Below are 17,120 nucleotides of genomic sequence, written 5' to 3'. Positions count from 1 at the left end.
TCCGCTTCTTGCCGTGAAGGTCCCCCGATAAAAATCTTCTTCATAATTCGCTTCCTAAATCTTTTCACCCATTTTTCGCCTGGGCGACCATTAACGAAGCGAAGTGACGCACGACGTTCATGAGACATCATGGAGATGATGATCTCTGCGGCATCTTTAATCTCAGAAATGCTGAGCGGGTGACCTTTGTCCGAAGGCTGAAGACAGAGAGATACAATGGTTGCTTCTTCATTCTCTGTAAATTGGGTGCGAAGGAATGTGGGCTGGTGGTTGAGTTTTTTATTACGGTTGATCGATGGTGGTATTTGTAGTAGAACGTGCTACGAGCCATGCCCACACGTCCCGCCCCGTCTGCGAGTAACAAGCCAGTCTCGAAGGCATCTAAAGCATTAAGCAAAGCCTGAAGTTGTCGTTGGGCGGAAGCCTGAGAGGGAGCCATGGTAAGCAGGGGTTTTTATGTCTCTTGGGGAGACCGTGGACGTAGGGATGGGGATGAAAATGTAGTGCAATGTGCCTGGCAGGTCGCGAACACAGTCCGACGGTCAAACAAAAAGAAGAAAAACAGCAACAGAAACAACCACTGCCAATGACACGCACTACGGAGCGTTCGAGACTCCCTTTCCCCTTGTGTGAGCTTGCGGCCCACGGTAGCTCCACTCCGACGGGGGTGTTAAGGAAAGATGCCCGGCCCGGGAGGATAATGGTGGTAGAGGCTTGTGAAGACTTCAGTGCTCGGCGAGTGCGGGTTGGGCTTGTGTACGAGAATGTAACCGCGGTTCGCTGGGTTGTAAGGCCAATGCTCGACGAGCGTCTTCAGCCCCTTGCGTATCATTCAAGGTCTTCGACGGTGGCTCGATTAGCACTACCCCACGGGAACGTAACTGTGTAGCAACGCTACGACCAACGTGTTGCTCGATGGCAAAACACCGACACCAATGCGATCGCAATCGCGGTTGGTGGTACCAACACTGTCTTGTATGAGAAGACCTTCGAAGGAGGCGTCGTTGCAACAGCCTTCCGACGGAACAGGACACCTTAGCAGCGCTACCACCTACGCGCAGCCCGATGGGAATCACACCCACACCGGATCGGTCGCGACCGACTCCAATGGAACCAACACAAGTAAGGGAAAAATAGAGGTGGAGAAAGAAAAGGATAGGAATTAGAGATAGAAAAGGGTAAAAGGATAAGGAAAGGGGACCCCGCGCAATAGAGGATGTCGTTAGCAGTGCAGAAGTGAAGCACGTCGCGTGAACGGAAGCGGTCTTCGACGAAGGCGAGATCTAACTCCGGCAACTCGGGTTACCTTTACTGACTTGGTGGTCAGCGGGCTAAGGTATATATTGCCTAGCCGGAGCAACTACAGTAGCTTGCGGCGCTAGATCCCAGATCGAATCTAATGTCAGCAAAATTAATGCCAACTAATTAACTAAATTAAATAATTAAAAATTAAAACTGTGCAATTATTCACACGTGTGTCCCCCAACCCGGACTACTTGTCATATCCAATTATTTTCCTTTCGTTCCACCCCCATGTAGAGCCCATTATTGCACTACATATCCCCCTTCTGAGCGCCCTTGTACAGCGCCAAGCCATCGTATAATCTCCTGCCGTCTCTTACCGTGTTTCCCAACCGTCAATCACTCTGCGCGGCGTTCTGGCAAGGGTAAGACGAAAATACCATGCTTCCTTCTCCGTCGGAACACTCGGACGATAGTGCCGCCCGTAAACGTCCGGGTGTGGGCTTTCCTCGCAAATCCGAAGTGCCCCGGGGTCTTCCTTCCATACCCTGTCTACCCCCTGTTACCAACCCTACCGAACCCGGATTCCATCCGGGCTACCATTCCTCTTGGGTAGCCCGCCGTCATCCTTCGCTCGAGGAGCTGCAGAACAAAACCATGCGCGATAACGAATCCCTGTTCGATTCTGCTCAATGGTTCTCCTCTGTGGGCATCCGCGACCTTGAAGGCATTGAAAACAATTTTGCCGACGACGCGGGCATGTTGCCCGGTAACCTCCCTTTGCAGGCCATGCCCACCTTTGATTGGCGCAACCGCATCGCTATACCCATCTCTATCCTACGTCACTCCTCCCCGCGCGGTCGCTCTTCCTTATCCCGGCGCTTCATGGACGCTGTGCTCGCTCGGATCGAGATTCCAATGGCCGACGCCCTCATACCTTCATGTTACCACTGCGACACTTGGCAATTTCGTACGGAGGGGGAACAACTCTACCTCGAAAACATCATCGACTGTACCTTCGGTGACCCCGTGTGCGAGGCGGACCGACTGTGGCGCAACCAACGCACCGTCACGACCGACGCCATGTTTTGGACCCAAGCCATTCTTCCCACAAACTTTCGTCATACGAAGCGCGGAGGTATTTTCTTTTTCCAAAATACTGTACGCTTTGAACGTCGGGTCCGATCGGACACTGGGTACTTCGTGGCGTACCAGATGATTGAGGCCCGTGAAATTTCGAGACAGCACTACACCAATCGATACCAACGAACCCCTTCCTGGTGGAGTCAATACGAGGTATGTCAGGGTTTCTGGGCTGAGTTAGGGCCCGTCCGGACATATTACGGCAGTCATTTACGCGATCCGCAGCACGGGCTGTGGACTGTGTTTCTCACGGAGTGGTGCGTGAAAGTCGCCGCTACCCTCCTGTGGGAAGTTTTCGACTGTCGGCGCTTGTGGCACCTCCCTTCGAAACTCCGCGAACAGATGCGTCTCCTCGATTTTTCTGTCCCCCTTGACGGGTCCGATGTGGACCGTGAAGTGCACGTCCTCCTCGACCTGATCGAGACGGTAGAGTGGGATTGCGTTCCTCCACAAAATTCGTCTCGGTCCTTTTCACGCCAGCGACCCTCTTTTTACCCTTGTAGAAATCATCCAGCTGCCGTCGAATACGTGTGGATCAACCCCTAGTCCTCCTCCCTCTGTTCTGCCTGGGAGGCCCATATGAGCCGCCGTTTCGGAAATTATCCACCAATCCCCAACGCTGTCACTGTTGTGAACGTGGATCCTCGAGAGCCTGAGATGTGCTCTCGACCTCCTGCTCCAAGTTCCCCTCTTCCTGCACCGGTCCGTCCCTTCGCGTCTGAGGCCCCTGTGTGCGTGGAGCTTCCTCCTGCGAGCTGCTCGACGGAAACCATTTCAATCCGGGGAGCGCCTCCGTCGAACGGGGATGCTACCCCACGTCCGGCTTCCCCTTCACCTGAGGGTCCCCTCCTCGCCCCTACCTCGGTTCCTCCATCGTCCACAATTCCCAAAGAAAATACCTCTACTGCTGCCGTTTACCATCGCCTTCTCATGGCTCATGGTGTGGAGGGAGAAGCTCTCCAGGGGGCGTCCCTAGACGACTTGCGAGTTCTAGCTCGGCTTGTCACCTCCCTTCCAAAGGGAAAATCCCTTGGGGCATAGTCTCGTTGAGACGGCGGCCACAGCACTTCCTTGCGACTTGTCCTTCTTTTCCCATCCTGCCCGCATGATAGTCGACTAGCGACTTTATCGTACGACCTTTGGGCGATAAAAAGAATCCACCTGCGAATCCCCTGTTATTTTCAACTTCCTCCTCTTTTTCTGCGTACCATCACTGCGGTCGTACCCCTCTTTTTACCAACTTCCTCCTCTTGCATTTTTTCTGATGATGCCGCCGTCCGTCTCCGGTCAAGCTATTTCGGAGCCCGGGGGTTCCCTCCTCAAGAGCGGAGTCCCTGACTCCCTCGTCCTCTGGTCCATGCCCTGACTCCACTGTAGACGTCCCTTGCGACTTCCCTCATCTTCATTTCTCAATTTACTCCTCTTTTCCGTGCATTGAGCAGCCCTCGGTTTCCTAATCCCTCGAAAACTGTCATTCTGACGATGAGCATCTGTACCACAACTCCCTACAACTTTTCTCTGTTGTAGTTGTCGGTTCGGCTCAGTTCCCCTGGACTCCCTTAGTCGTCCCCAATACATCACCCGTGTTCGCAACCTCAGTTTCTCCTTCGTCCGTTTAGCTCCCTCATCGAAGAACTACTGGCTCCCCTTGAGTCCCTGAAGCGGTCCGATTTTTCGGACGACTTCGCCTCAAGCGGTCTGTCCGCATGTACTTGAGTCATGGAGACAGTGGTCTTTTCCTTGGGGTGCTTCCTCGAAACTCCCTTGACCTGCTCTCGCAGAGCGGATCGGTCATGGATCAAGCCGAAAAATAGCTTGTCCTCTCGCCCGTGCGTGACACATCACTATGTCCAGCATTGACGTCCCTAGAAAAAAATCATGAAAGACTTTCGCCACTGAGGCTTCCGCATACCTTTTCCTGCCTCTCGGTTACTCTTTAGCTCAACACCCGACAATGGCCTTTGTCGGGTGTTGAGCTACAGAGTTCATCATTTTTTCTACCCCAAGTGAACCTCCTATTTCCTTCGGAAAGCCCACTTTTTGTTTGCTAGTGACGTCGTGCGTATACAGTTTTTTCTTCTGCTTCCTGCCATCTTTCTTTTCTCGTTGGGGATGGGAGGTGCAAAATTGATCGTCGTCTTCGATCTGCATCGAGCCCCTAATGGGGCCTCTGCGACGTTGACCATCCTGCCCACCTGTCCTGCACGTGGGCCTTTTCCTTCCCGTGAGCTTCCGCGAGCAACAGCTTGTCACGTCTTCATGGTAGTCATCAGCTTTTCCTCTCGTTTCACCTAGTTCGCCGAGGTGGAGGGGAGCGCGGTTGTCCTCTTCCATTTTTCTCTTCCGTGTCCGCCTAGCTGTAGGCTCCCGTCCGTTCTTTGTGGTGCACCCTCGTAGAGGGGCAGGCTCGGTTCCTCGATAGGGGATCTACTTTCCTATGTGTCACCGGTTCGGTGTGTTGTCTCACTCGATCTCAATTTCGTTCTCTCCGATCTGGATGATCCATGTCTGAACACTCCTCCCCGCTGGGGAATTTTTGGAGCCCTCTTTTCTTCTTGCACTTCAACTCCTCGGGGGTGATCCCACAACAACAACAAAACAGAAAATGATGGAAGGGTTATCACCAACGGTGGACATGCTCCGATACCATCGCCTCGAGAGTAGATACGTATGCCGTATGCATTCTGTCCGTATGAAATGCCTTAATCCTCCTTTGACGTTGTACTTAGGTTCCGACCCACTTCTCACTTGAGACGAATTTCTGATGAGCTATAAAAAGAAAGGGTTGATAACGAATGACTCAACAAAGAAAAACGAAGCGTGGCGCGCGACGGTGACTCGCCGCCGGCCATCATCATTCTCCTCGTCGCCGATATGCGCGTTCTGACTCTCGATTTAACGCACAGAAAGTTTAGCCCCGTAGTGGGACCGAGTTCTCATTACGAGCATGGTCTCGGTTATCGAGTTAGCTTTGGTCCTTCGGGCTCTTTTCCGTCTCCATTTACAGCACTGTCCTTATGGCGGGTGGACGAACTCTTGTGACTTGTCGTCCCTGTGCGACGGAAAACAAAACAAAGCAAGTCGCCCTCGGTGTGACACACCAAGTGATCACTTGACTTCGATTGTCGAGTCGCAGTTCGTAATTCGTCCTGGATCGTCGGTCTGCGTGTGTCACAAAACGTATTCGTCGTTATCCGCGGTGCGGGGTTCTTGTTCCCTGCGTCGCATCAGCGAAACAAAACAAAAAAACAAAAACACAAGGAAAAGGCGGAACGAAACGGTACAACCAAAATTTTCTGAGGAGGGATTACTGTGAACAATGGGTGAGTAAGTACTCGATGAGGACGAGTTAAACGTTATCACTGTCGATCGGAACCGGTACGCGGTGGTGGGCGTGGTCGCCGTCGCGGTATTCGCGATCCGACCGCGTGCGTATTTCGGGAACTTGCACTGTAACCTGGACGAACTTTTGGGTTTCCCAGCTCAGGGTTGCGTCGGGTCTCCTGTCATGCGAAGGATCCCTTTAACGTCACTCCCAACTTGGCATTCCATCCTTCCCGTGAGCTCCTACCGTCAGGCCTTTGGGTATTGTGCACAACCTCGCGGGCGGTACTTGTGCGTGTTTCTCGCACTTGTCCAAACATTAGTCGGCATCTTGTGCGCTCGTCGCGACACGTGTTCATTAAATTTGATTAAAAATCGCAGTGATGCTTCTTCTTCCGTTCAGACTTCGGAACGCCCTTCCGTCTGTCTCTTCTTTGACGAACTGTCCTTCTGATCTTTCTGTGTAACTCAGCTCTGATGAGGGCGCGTTACCGATCCAAACGTTATGTCGCCTACACGCGTCGGTGCCGCTCGTGTGTGTGCCAGTAGACTCATTACCTCATCCGGGGCTCTGCAGGAGTTCCCATTGCCTAGCGTGGCGTTGCACGCCGGTCAGGTCATCTGCGGGGGTTCTCCCGACTCATCTCACCTCCGTATTTTTTTTCAGCTTACGTCCTTGAGATTCCTGCATCTTTCCTCAGTGTCCACACGGCTGAATCAATTTATGAGAAAGGTCTTAGATTCAAAGGTGTGGTGAAGACATCTACCAAGAAATATCCGATGAAATATCTATCTCATCTGGAGATTGCTGAAAAGGGAGAGCACGTCACACCAGCTTCGAAGCCGGTGGCCGGGCCTCACCTTATGACAGTGATATGGGTGGACCGAGACCGCAGATACTTTATTAGTTCTGTCGGAACATCCAACGAAGGAACTCCAATCTACCGCGAGATATTCGCTGGTCCTCACGCCGCGCAAAAACATCACTCGCTTATCGTTGGCTCAAACTGCTTGAAGGCCAATCCGCAAAGCCGTCCCCTTTGTTCGTGTCGCCTCTTCCTTCCTTGCGTTCGGCTATATCCTGGTTGTGATTCGCCCATACTGTCCAGTAGCACTGCACGCAGGGAGCACGGAAGCGTCATGACGATCGTCGGTCGGGTAAACTACCACTGTGTACCATGATTGGTGACGGGTTGTCTCGGGTAGACTTCTGGTCCTTCCTTTGTTACTGCAGCTTTCCCTGACTTCACCGCGATGGTCGTTCCTTGACTCCCCTTTGCGTTTCCCCACGTCCAGGCCAGTCCATCTCTTTCTCTAGTTGTTTGGGGCCTCATTCCCTTTCGCGTACGGATATCCTCCTTCTGATTTTTCTCTTGGTCCTCGTAGACTTGCTGAGCGACCTCCACGGTGCGGGTCATGTCCTTGCCATCACAATAAAAACGAAAAACAAATAAAAAGAAAACGATTCAAAAAGCAAGCACAAAAGAACAAGGAAACAGAAAAGAGAAAGGGAAGTTATCGAAATCAATTTGTAAGTATACCGCCCCGGGTGCATGAAACGTATGCGTGCGACTGTGTCCGTCCGTATCCATCATGCCCAATGATAGTCTTCCTCGGTGTTGCCGTCGGCTTGTCTCTTGCACGATTTCCGATCTTACCAGGTAGAGGGCGGGCATCCCCTATATGGGAATGTGACGGTGCGGTTGCATGGGATCTCTGCGGACTCAGCGCGTTGACGGTCCATGTGGCCCTCTCTTTTCGCTCGTCGAGCATGGTCAAATCACGACTCTGCCGCAGAGCGGATCTGAACATGGGTGTCGCCGGCTGTGGAGCACAGCAACCAAAAAATGTCTTTTTGATTAAATGAAGTTCCACGAGGACGTACCGCTGATCCCAGTTGTCATTCCACGTGCGTCTAAAAACGCGTCGCGCGTGAATCCCTTCGCTCTCACTTTCCTCGGGTGCCAACCTCGCGTATCTGTTCCTTTCTCGAATTTCCAACTTCACCGTTGTCTCTAACGTACTAATTCTACTTACGATGACTATCCCAGTTGGGCGTGCGCGACTTGCTCTGGTAAGGGTTGCCTTTTCCTTCGGAAATATGTGACCACCGCGCTGCGGGGTAATTGATCAATAGGTTCCCACGTCGTGTCCTCTGTGCTATACCCATACCATTTGACCTTGAGAATTAATTCCTGTTCTTGGTGACCATGATCGATGATCTTTTCAATTACGTACTCCGCGTTCTCAACTTCTTGTTCGCGTTCGAGGTCACCCTCTTCCCCCTTCTGAAGATTCTACAACTCCTCCGGCTCGTCTGAATCAACGGTCTCCTGTAGGTCTTGTAATGTCTCCGCTAACAGCGTTTGACTAGCTAAACCCTCCTGGTCCTCTAACGTCTGCGCGCGTATGTGAGGATGATCCTCGTCCTCGACTACCTGTCCATCTTCGTTCCTTTCCGGCTCTCCCAGGAACTGTAGCGCTTGACTTAGGCCAGTTATCGGCACATAGTCCGTCGGGCTTGGGGCTAGTTCGACTCTATCTCGCGACATGCGCTCTTCTTGGTCGCCGATGGCAATGACGACCGTATTCTAAGTTGACTCCTTCACTTGATACGGACCCGTAGACACTTGTGCCAACTTCTGTTTCGGCTCGGTGGCCGTGCCTTGCTCCTTTCGAAGGAATACGTATGATCCTGAAGGGATGTCATACTTCGGCTTGCGGAGCCTTGCGTCAAAGTTTCGCTTGTAGCGCGCTTGTTCCTTCCGCAAGCTCTTATCAGCGCCTTTCATCAGGCTTTCCAACCACGACTGCCATTTCAGGTAGTACGCTCGATTCGAGCTAAATCCTTCCAAACTTGGCTGTGTTTGTAACGCAATGCTTCTCGGCGCCCGAGCTAACACCAGCCCGAAGGGCGCGATTTTCGTAGTTCGATGAACTTGCGTGTTGTATGCGAACGTCACAGCGTCGCTAAATAGGTCCCACTCGTTGGGATGCTCTCGAACATATTTTCGCAACGCGGAAGTCAGCGTGCGGTTAAACCTCTCAACTTGGCCGTTGGCTTGCGGGTGGTACGTAGTCGTGAACACATTGCGTATGCCGAGAATTCGGCAGACGTTCTGAAAGAACCGGACCCTGAACTGTGTTCCATTGTCGGACAGCAGCTCGACCGGCGGTCCGTACACGAATACCCAATGGTGAACGAAGGCTTGTGCGATGTGCGCAGCTGATATTTTCTTCAACGGTACGGTTCGTACCAGTTTCGAGTATCGATCGCAGATCACAAGAATATACCGATTTCCTCGTTTAGTTGTAATTAGCTCGCCGAGGATGTCGATGGCGACAAACTCCAGCGGAGCTTTGGGCGTGAACAGCTTCATTTCCTTCGTGTTTCTTCTTAACTTCACCCTTTCCCGCGCACATGCGGCGCAATTCTTCGCGACTGCATAGCAGTCTAGGGCCATCGTAGGCCAGTAGAAATATTTTCTCAATGTCTTGTAAAGTTTCCTGCCTCCCGGGTGGCCTGCCCATTTTGCGTGGTGTCTCAACCCTAGGACGCGGTCCCTTAACGATTGTGGTATCACCACTTGTACAAACTCCACCGGTACGGCATAGAGTTCCTTCGAGTTCCTCGGTCTCCATTCTTAACGTTCTCACCTTTCCGGCGTCCATTTCTTCCTTGATGCGGTTGCAGAAGGGGTCGACGGCTTGCTCGCGAATGAGCTCCTCCGGAGTGACAGCTTGGAAGTGATCGAGGCGATCAGAGGCGCTCCCCCTCAACAGCAAGGATGTCGTCTAACGCGTCAAAACTGTACTCGTCCTCCACTGTACCCGCGGCCGGTTCGGCCATAAAGCATGGGATTTCGTCGTCGATTTCGTCGACGGTTTCTCCTGCGGTCCGTAATCTTGACAGGGCATCAGCTTGGCTGCTAGCCTTGCCCTTCTTGTACTTGATTTCGAAATCAAATTCCGAGAGGCGGAGCCTCCATCGGATTAATCTCTCGCTGCGGTCGGTTACGTTCATCAACCACCTCAATGAGGCATGGTCGGTATGCACAATGAAGTGCTCGCCATATAGATAGGGTCTTAAAGTCTGTACGGCCCAAATTACAGCTAGACATTCTTTTTCTGATACAGAATAGTTTCTCTCGGCTGCGGCTAACGTTCTTGAAAAGAACCCGATGGGTTTACGTTGCGCATCCGGATGCGCTTGAAACAATGCAGCGCCGAATTGATAGTCGCTTGCATCGGTCTCTACCGAGTATGGTAGGTCCTTCTTCGGCAGCGCCAACACCGGTGGCGCCAAGATAGCGTCTTTGAGCTTATGAAAAGCTTTTTCGCATGGTTCGTCAAATCCTTCCAACTGGACCGGTTGTCCTTTGTTAAGTAGTTGGTTTAGAGAATGCGCAATTTTCGCATAATGCGGAACGAACCTGCGATAGACATTGAAAAGTCCCAGGAAGCTTCTGAGCTGTGTCTGCGTTTGAGGGTACCTCACTTGTTCCAATGCGGCGGTTCGCGCGGTGTCAACTTCGAGCGTACCTGGCCGAACGACGTGGCCCAGGTACTTGATCTTTTCGACGAAAAATTCGCACTTGCGAAGCTTGAGCTTCACACCTGCCTTCTCCAATACAGACAGTATTTCGTCAACGTGGACGACGTGCTCCTCCCAGGATTTGCTGAATATGATGATATCATCTAGATATACCACACAGCATTTCCAACGGAACGGAGAGAGCAGGATATCCATGGCTCTCTGGAACGTCGCTGGCGCGTTGGTAAGCCCGAAGGGCATTCTTGAGAATCGGTACAAACCTGAGTGACACGAAAATGCGGTTTTGTCGCGGTCGCTTTCGGGAATTGGCATCTGCCAGTACCCCGAGATGGCGTCCAACGCGGAGAAAACCTTGGTGTCACCAAGCGAGTCCAGACACTCGTCCATGGGCGGCAAAGGGTACGTGTCCTTCACCGTCACCGCGTTTAACCAGCGGTAGTCTACGCAAAAGCGCATTGAACCGTCCGGCTTGGGCACTAATAAAACGAGCGACGCCCATTCTGACTGCGCCGGATCGATGACTCCTGCTTCTAACATCTTCTGTACTTCTGCGTCTTCGACCTCCCGGGCCCTTGGACCGGCTCGGTAGGGAGCTTGTGCGATGGGCCTGGTCTCCGGGACCAGCTCGATCCGGTGGACGGTGGTATTAATTTCACCAAGGGTCCCATCCCACATCTTAGAGTATTTCTTCAACATCCGTCGGAATCGCTCGCGCAGCCGTTCCGGCACGTGGCTCAGGTCGAGGTCCTCCACATCCGGCGGTGGGGGCTCAATCCGCTGCTCCGGCTTCGAAGAGGCCGTCGCAGAGAGCCTACTCGACCGTTCTTCTGGCTGATCCTCGCGCGCTTGATCCGACGGTTCACATCTTGTCTCGCCCGTAGGCGTCTTGGTAGAATTAGGAAAATTTTCCTTCTTCCTTTCTTGAATCCCGAGAACTTCAATGGTGGTTTTGCTCTCAAGCACGGCCCTCGGGTGCGGTAATAATTCTGCCACCACTTGGCCTTTTTGCACCCTGATAGGGTACGTCCTAAAATTCGCAACGAGTAGACGAAATGGCCTTTCAGGCTCAACCTGAACGACACCATTCGTGACCGTCAACCCGTGCCTTTCGTACAACGACGAGTACGGCTGAACTACAACCAAGCGCGCCCTCTTCGAGGTGCATTCCACGACGCGTTGCGTCCCTGGCTCGATAGTCGTGGCTCTTGCCACTTTTACCTTAGGGGAAATTCGCTCCCCCTTTCCATCATTCTCGTCGTCTCCCGGGACGAGATTCTTCTTCCCTTTTCTCGTCGAGAACCGCCTAACTATCGGAACTTCCGAGAAATCCGCCAACTCAACCGTTTTCTTCCTTGGATAAATTGCTTCCACAAACCGGTCACAGTAGTCCGCGCCTAGAATCAGTGGGACTGCTAGTTTTTCGCATACAATAAACTCGGCGGCGGCCACAAATCTTCCAAGCCTCACGTGAGGCTAAAATGCCTGTACAGGCATTTTAATTGTGCCGAGAGTCCGGAGTGGCCTATTGTTCGCGTCGCCAATGTCTTGGGTCGGTCCGTAGGACAACAACATTTCCATTCCTGCCGGAAGTTCCGACCTTCGAACCAAATTCGGTCCGGCACCTGTGTCCAACACGGACAACACTCGACTCATCAATCCGACCGTTGGTCCCATATCCGCGTAAACTTTGTAGTTTTTTCGCGCGAGGACCAAGATCTTGTCAGGACATTCTTGTCGCTTAACCCTGTACCAGGGCCTACGAATTTGATCCATCAGACGATCCTTGTCTCGACTTAGAATTTTCTTGACAACAGTCGGCTCCTTCGGCTTACCCCCTATTTCAACTACCTCCTCGTCGAGGCCTTCCCTTCTTGCTAGAGACGGGGAACGGGAATGAGTCCCGGACGCAGTACGTTGAACCTGCGCCTCTCGTGACTCCCTCGAGATTCCCCTCTCTAGCTTCCCTGCGGCTGCGGGTTCCTTCTCACGTCCGACGACGCGGGCCCCGCGGTGGGCCCTCTAAGGGGTTGGTTCGACCTCGGCGTTGAAGCACTCGGCGTGCTCGCCGTCTGCGAATCGAACCAATTCTTGACCCTCAGATAACTCGTCGATGGTATCCCCAATCTCTCCATCGGAGACAACGCCTCATAATTTTCCAAAACTCGGTGCTCTTCCCGGAGGGAAAGAATGCACGTTGTCGCGGCGTGCCCCTTCTCGTAACAGTGATAGCACACCAGTCCGTGCTTCTTGACGGGATATTGCAGCGTCGGTCCTCCACGGGCCGGCGGCCTTCCTTGAGGTTGCGGCCTTCCCATCCAGCCTGGCCTTCGGAACGCTGTACTCTTGTCTTCCATCGGAATGCGCGGCGCCGGCGTGTGGCCGCGCCCTCGGAACGCTAACACGGGATCCGTGGCGTCCGAGTACGCACTTCCCGTAAGCGGGCGCTTCATTACTGTAGACGCCCCGCTCGGGTCTTCTCCTCCGTAGCCGTTTCCCTCCGATGATTCAATAAAATCGCCCTCGGCGATAAGCGCCCCTCCATAACCATTCTCATTTGGGTTAGGAGAGCTTACTTCTTCTGACCCAGAAAATTGACTCTGCCAGGTGGGCAGCGCCGCAAATTTTCGCGCGGCATGCGGGGAATTCTGCTTGCTCCCCTTCCTCAGCGCCGCTGGCTCTTGGATGGTGACCCTCTTGGACTTCTTTCCCTGGGCGCGGCTCGCCGAGCCACGCGCCTTCGCATAATTGACCAGCCTTAGGAAAGACAAGTCCCTATTGTCCTAACGATATTGGGACACCATTGGCTTGATACTCTCGTCGAGCCCTTTAATAAACATCGTAATTTGTTCCTCCATCGAGTAAACGTTTCTACATCGATTGCTTGCGTCCGTCAGACGGATATAGAATTCCATCTCGTCTTCGGACGGTCTCTGATGTACTTATCGCAAGGCGAGCACGGCTTGGCGGATCGCCTCATCGGTCGTGAAACTTCGCAATACCCATTGCACAGCCTCCGGCCAGACGTAAATTTTCCCATGGTGGGTTCCGGCCGTCTGTGACACAGAAGTGTACTGTCTTAGGGCTATTCCGCCGAGGAACTCCGGCAACAAGCGGATCGCTTGACCTTCGTTCATCTCTTGCGTGTCGAATTCTTGAACCAGCTTGGCCAAGAAATCTAGAACTAACACGCCATCATCGCCGGTGAACGTATTGTAACTCTTCACCTTCGGTGGTATGTCTCTTCTAATTTTTCGCACGGCGGACCGCCGGCCGCTAGACAAATACGTCTGCGGGTTCCGCAAGCGATACGTCCGATACGAAAGCAACTTCTTGAAGAGGTAGTTGGTCGGATTTAATTCCTCCAACTCCTGCCATCGCGGACCACGTCGCGTCGCGATATCTTCTGGCTCTGCGTCCACATCCCTTCGCGAGGCGGACGAAGTAATTCCGCCTCTCTTGTAGCTCTTCTTATTCGATGAAATTCCATTTCCTTCCGCTGATCGTCGGTCGGAATTTCCTGAGTGGTTCGACGAACCGTCGCCACCATTTCCTTCTGAACCATTCGACTCCGAATTTGAGTCGACTTTTTCACGGTCATCACTCCAGTGGCCTTTCTTCTTTCGGCCTTTGGCCGTCTTGGAACTTCTCATTTTGGAGTCCCTAATTCGGACAAACTTGTCCCTCTTCGCTCGGTCTTCAGGCCTTTCTTCGCCGGAGAGCGGCCCTTTCTCTAAACTCGGTCCTGACCGGCCCGAAGCCTGCTCAAGGTCCTTGAGGCGGCGCGCCGCGCGGTCAAATTTATCATCGATGCTGCCCCTTGTTTTGGCCAGAGTCTCCAGGGCTTGATTCGCGTCTCGCCGCGCTTCCTTGGCGGCGAGCTGCTGCGATTCGAATACCTCCGGCTCTCGGCCCTTGGTCGCATCGGTTAGCGAATTCTCGACGAGAACCACGCGAGCTGTCAGCTCTTCCAACGCGGCGTGGAACTCGGAGGTTTGCAACTCCAGTTGCTTGTGCACGAGGGCTAATTCAGCCTCGAGATCCTTCTTCCTCTCCTGGCGAATTTCGCCGATCATCTTCTGTAACCTGGTTTCGAGGTTATCCTTGTCGGCTTCAATCCCCGTCGGGGATTCTTGACCTTCGGGATCCGTGGCCGTATTGGCCTGGCTTCGGGTGCGAGGACCTCGCGGGATCCTGGACGCCCTTGCCGATCCGCTTCGGCTCGCCCCGGGACCGACGTCTCCGGGGGCGACTGTCGACATGGTCCGTCACAAATGAACGAACTTAAACAAAACAAAAAAGAGGACACTACGATACGTCAAATAAACTTACGTCACCGAGACCACTTATGCAGTCCGTCTCCACGCACGCAGTTTCTAGGTCGGGTCTCCTGTACACGAAATTCTAGGTCGGGAGACCACTTTTGTAGTGCAATGTGCCTGGCAGGCCGCGAACACAGTCCGACGGTCAAACAAAAAGAAGAAAAACAGCAACAGAAACAACCACTGCCGATGGCACGCGCTACGGAGCGTTCGAGACTCCCTTTCCCCTTGTATGAGCTTGCGGCCCACGGTAGCTCCACTCCGACGGGGGGTTAAGGAAAGATGCCCGGCCCGGGAGGATAATGGTAGTAGAGGCTTGTGAAGACTTCTGTGCTTGGCGAGTGCGGGTTGGGCTTGTGTACGAGAATGTAACCGCGGTTCGCTGGGTTGTAAGGCCAATGCTCGACGAGCGTCTTCAGCCCCTTGCGTATAATTCAAGGTCTTCGACGGTGGCTCGATTAGCACTACCCCACGGGAACGTAACTGTGTAGCAACGCTACAACCAACGTGTTGCTCGATGGCAAAACACCGACACCAATGCGATCGCAATCGCGGTTGGTGGTACCAACACTGTCTTGTATGATAAGACCTTCGAAGGAGGCGTCGTTGCAACAGCCTTCCGACGGAACAGGACACCTTAGCAGCGCTACCACCTACGCGCAGCCCGATGGGAATCACACCCACACCGGATCGGTCGCGACCGACTCCAATGGAACCAACACAATTAAGGGAAAAATAGAGGTGGAGAAAGAAAAGGATAGGAATTAGAGATAGAAAAGGGTAAAGGGATAAGGAAAGGGGACCCCGAGCAAGAGAGGATGTCGTTAACAGTGCAGAAGTGAAGCACGTCGCGTGAACGGAAGCGGTCTTCGCCGAAGGCGAGATCTAACTCCGGCAACTCGGGTTACCTTTACTGACTTGGTGGTCAGCGGGCTAAGGTATATATTGCCCAGCCGGAGCCACTACAGTAGCTCGCGGCACTAGATCCTAGATCTAATCTAATGTCAGCAAAATTAATGCCAACTAATTAACTAAATTAAATTAAATAATTAAAAATTAAAACTGTGCAATTATTCACACGTGTGTCCCCCAACCCGGACTACTTGTCATATCCCATTATTTTCCTTTCGTTCCACCCCCATGTAGAGCCCAATATTGCACTACAGGAGATGATGAGGGAGCTACATTGGTACTGTACTACCGCCTCTCAAATGATTCGCATGCGCCTTTGCGCCCTGCCTTAAAATTGGGCAGCGAATTCGAATCCGGGATCTTCTTGGCGATCGTATTTGAAGCCTGTCCAGGTTATGGCGTTCTAACTACTTGAAACCTGTCTTTGAAGGCAACTAAGCACCGTTTTCCAAATTTTTAATAATTTTATGGTCGTTTCACTTTGAGGGCGGTCGTTTGACTTTGAGGGCTGGTACTTTTATATCCTCAGGGCAGTGCACGCATGTTCGGAACGCGGGATGTACCGGAGACCACCCTGTGGTTACCGGCAACGGGTCTGGGCGCGGTAGGCGCAATTAGGTAGTAGAACGGAAGGTCAGAATAGGGGATCGCCCAGAGGGGGCGGAGCGGTAGGGACGTCTCTCGCTGTAAACCCGTTAGTATCCTCGGTAGCAGCGCGCGCGGTAGAGCGGTTGAGTCTCGCGGTCGTAGATGGGCTCGCGTAGTGTAGCACGGCTTGTGCTATACTGGCGCGAGGCTACTACCGAGATTCCAGAAGCTTGGGAAAAGAACCCGAGGCTTCGTGCCTCCTTTACATAGGGTCGAGCGTCGACTATATAGTAGTCGACGTCGTAATAATATTAGTTAATAATATTTAATTAAAACACGGTAATAAATACCGGCGTACTAGCATAGACGCTGTACAGTACGCAATACCCCCTGTATAGGATTATGATACACATATACACGTCGGGATCGACACGCATACACGTGGAGTGACAGGCTGTCTGTTTTTCGACAGGGCTTACACCCGGCCATGCTTGGGTGGGTAGTTACACGATTACACGTGGTATATGTACACGACTATACGTGGTATATGTACACGATTATACGTGGTATACACGTGGGATGCGCACCAGTTGAGAGTGGCATCCTGCGTGTGCCTCGCGATTGAGGGAGGCGTACTAGTGCACTACATAGCCCCCCTCGTAGAGTCGAGCGTCCCGCGAGTCATAGATTCAACGGAATCGTATCTGTCATGGTCGCGTACAGTACCCCGGGTGTGGGCCCAGCCTTGTACGCGCATCGGCGCGGTGGTAACTCGGCTCGGCGAGGATTCTTTTGGTACGCGGGCTTCGCAGCACGACCACCACGTACGCGTGCTGTTTTTCCCTGACGCTTTTCCTCTCTCTCATTTTTTCTGTGTCGTCAGTTCAAATACACCTTCCCTTGTCGCCTCGGGTGGGTTGAACAATTCCTCCGACCTTCCCGGAGAAGACGGAAGATCCCGTTGAGACGCAACCGACGCGCGTACGCAACTATGTTGGTGGGGCGGTACGCGCTCGACGGCGGACGTTCTCCTCAGC

The sequence above is a fragment of the Chondrus crispus genome, genomic scaffold (assembly GCF_000350225.1).
Source record: "Chondrus crispus Stackhouse genomic scaffold, scaffold_306, whole genome shotgun sequence".
NCBI classification, from domain to species: domain Eukaryota; phylum Rhodophyta; class Florideophyceae; order Gigartinales; family Gigartinaceae; genus Chondrus; species Chondrus crispus.
The sequence above is the reverse complement of the archived record's forward strand: the minus strand, read 5'-3'. Positions refer to the sequence as shown.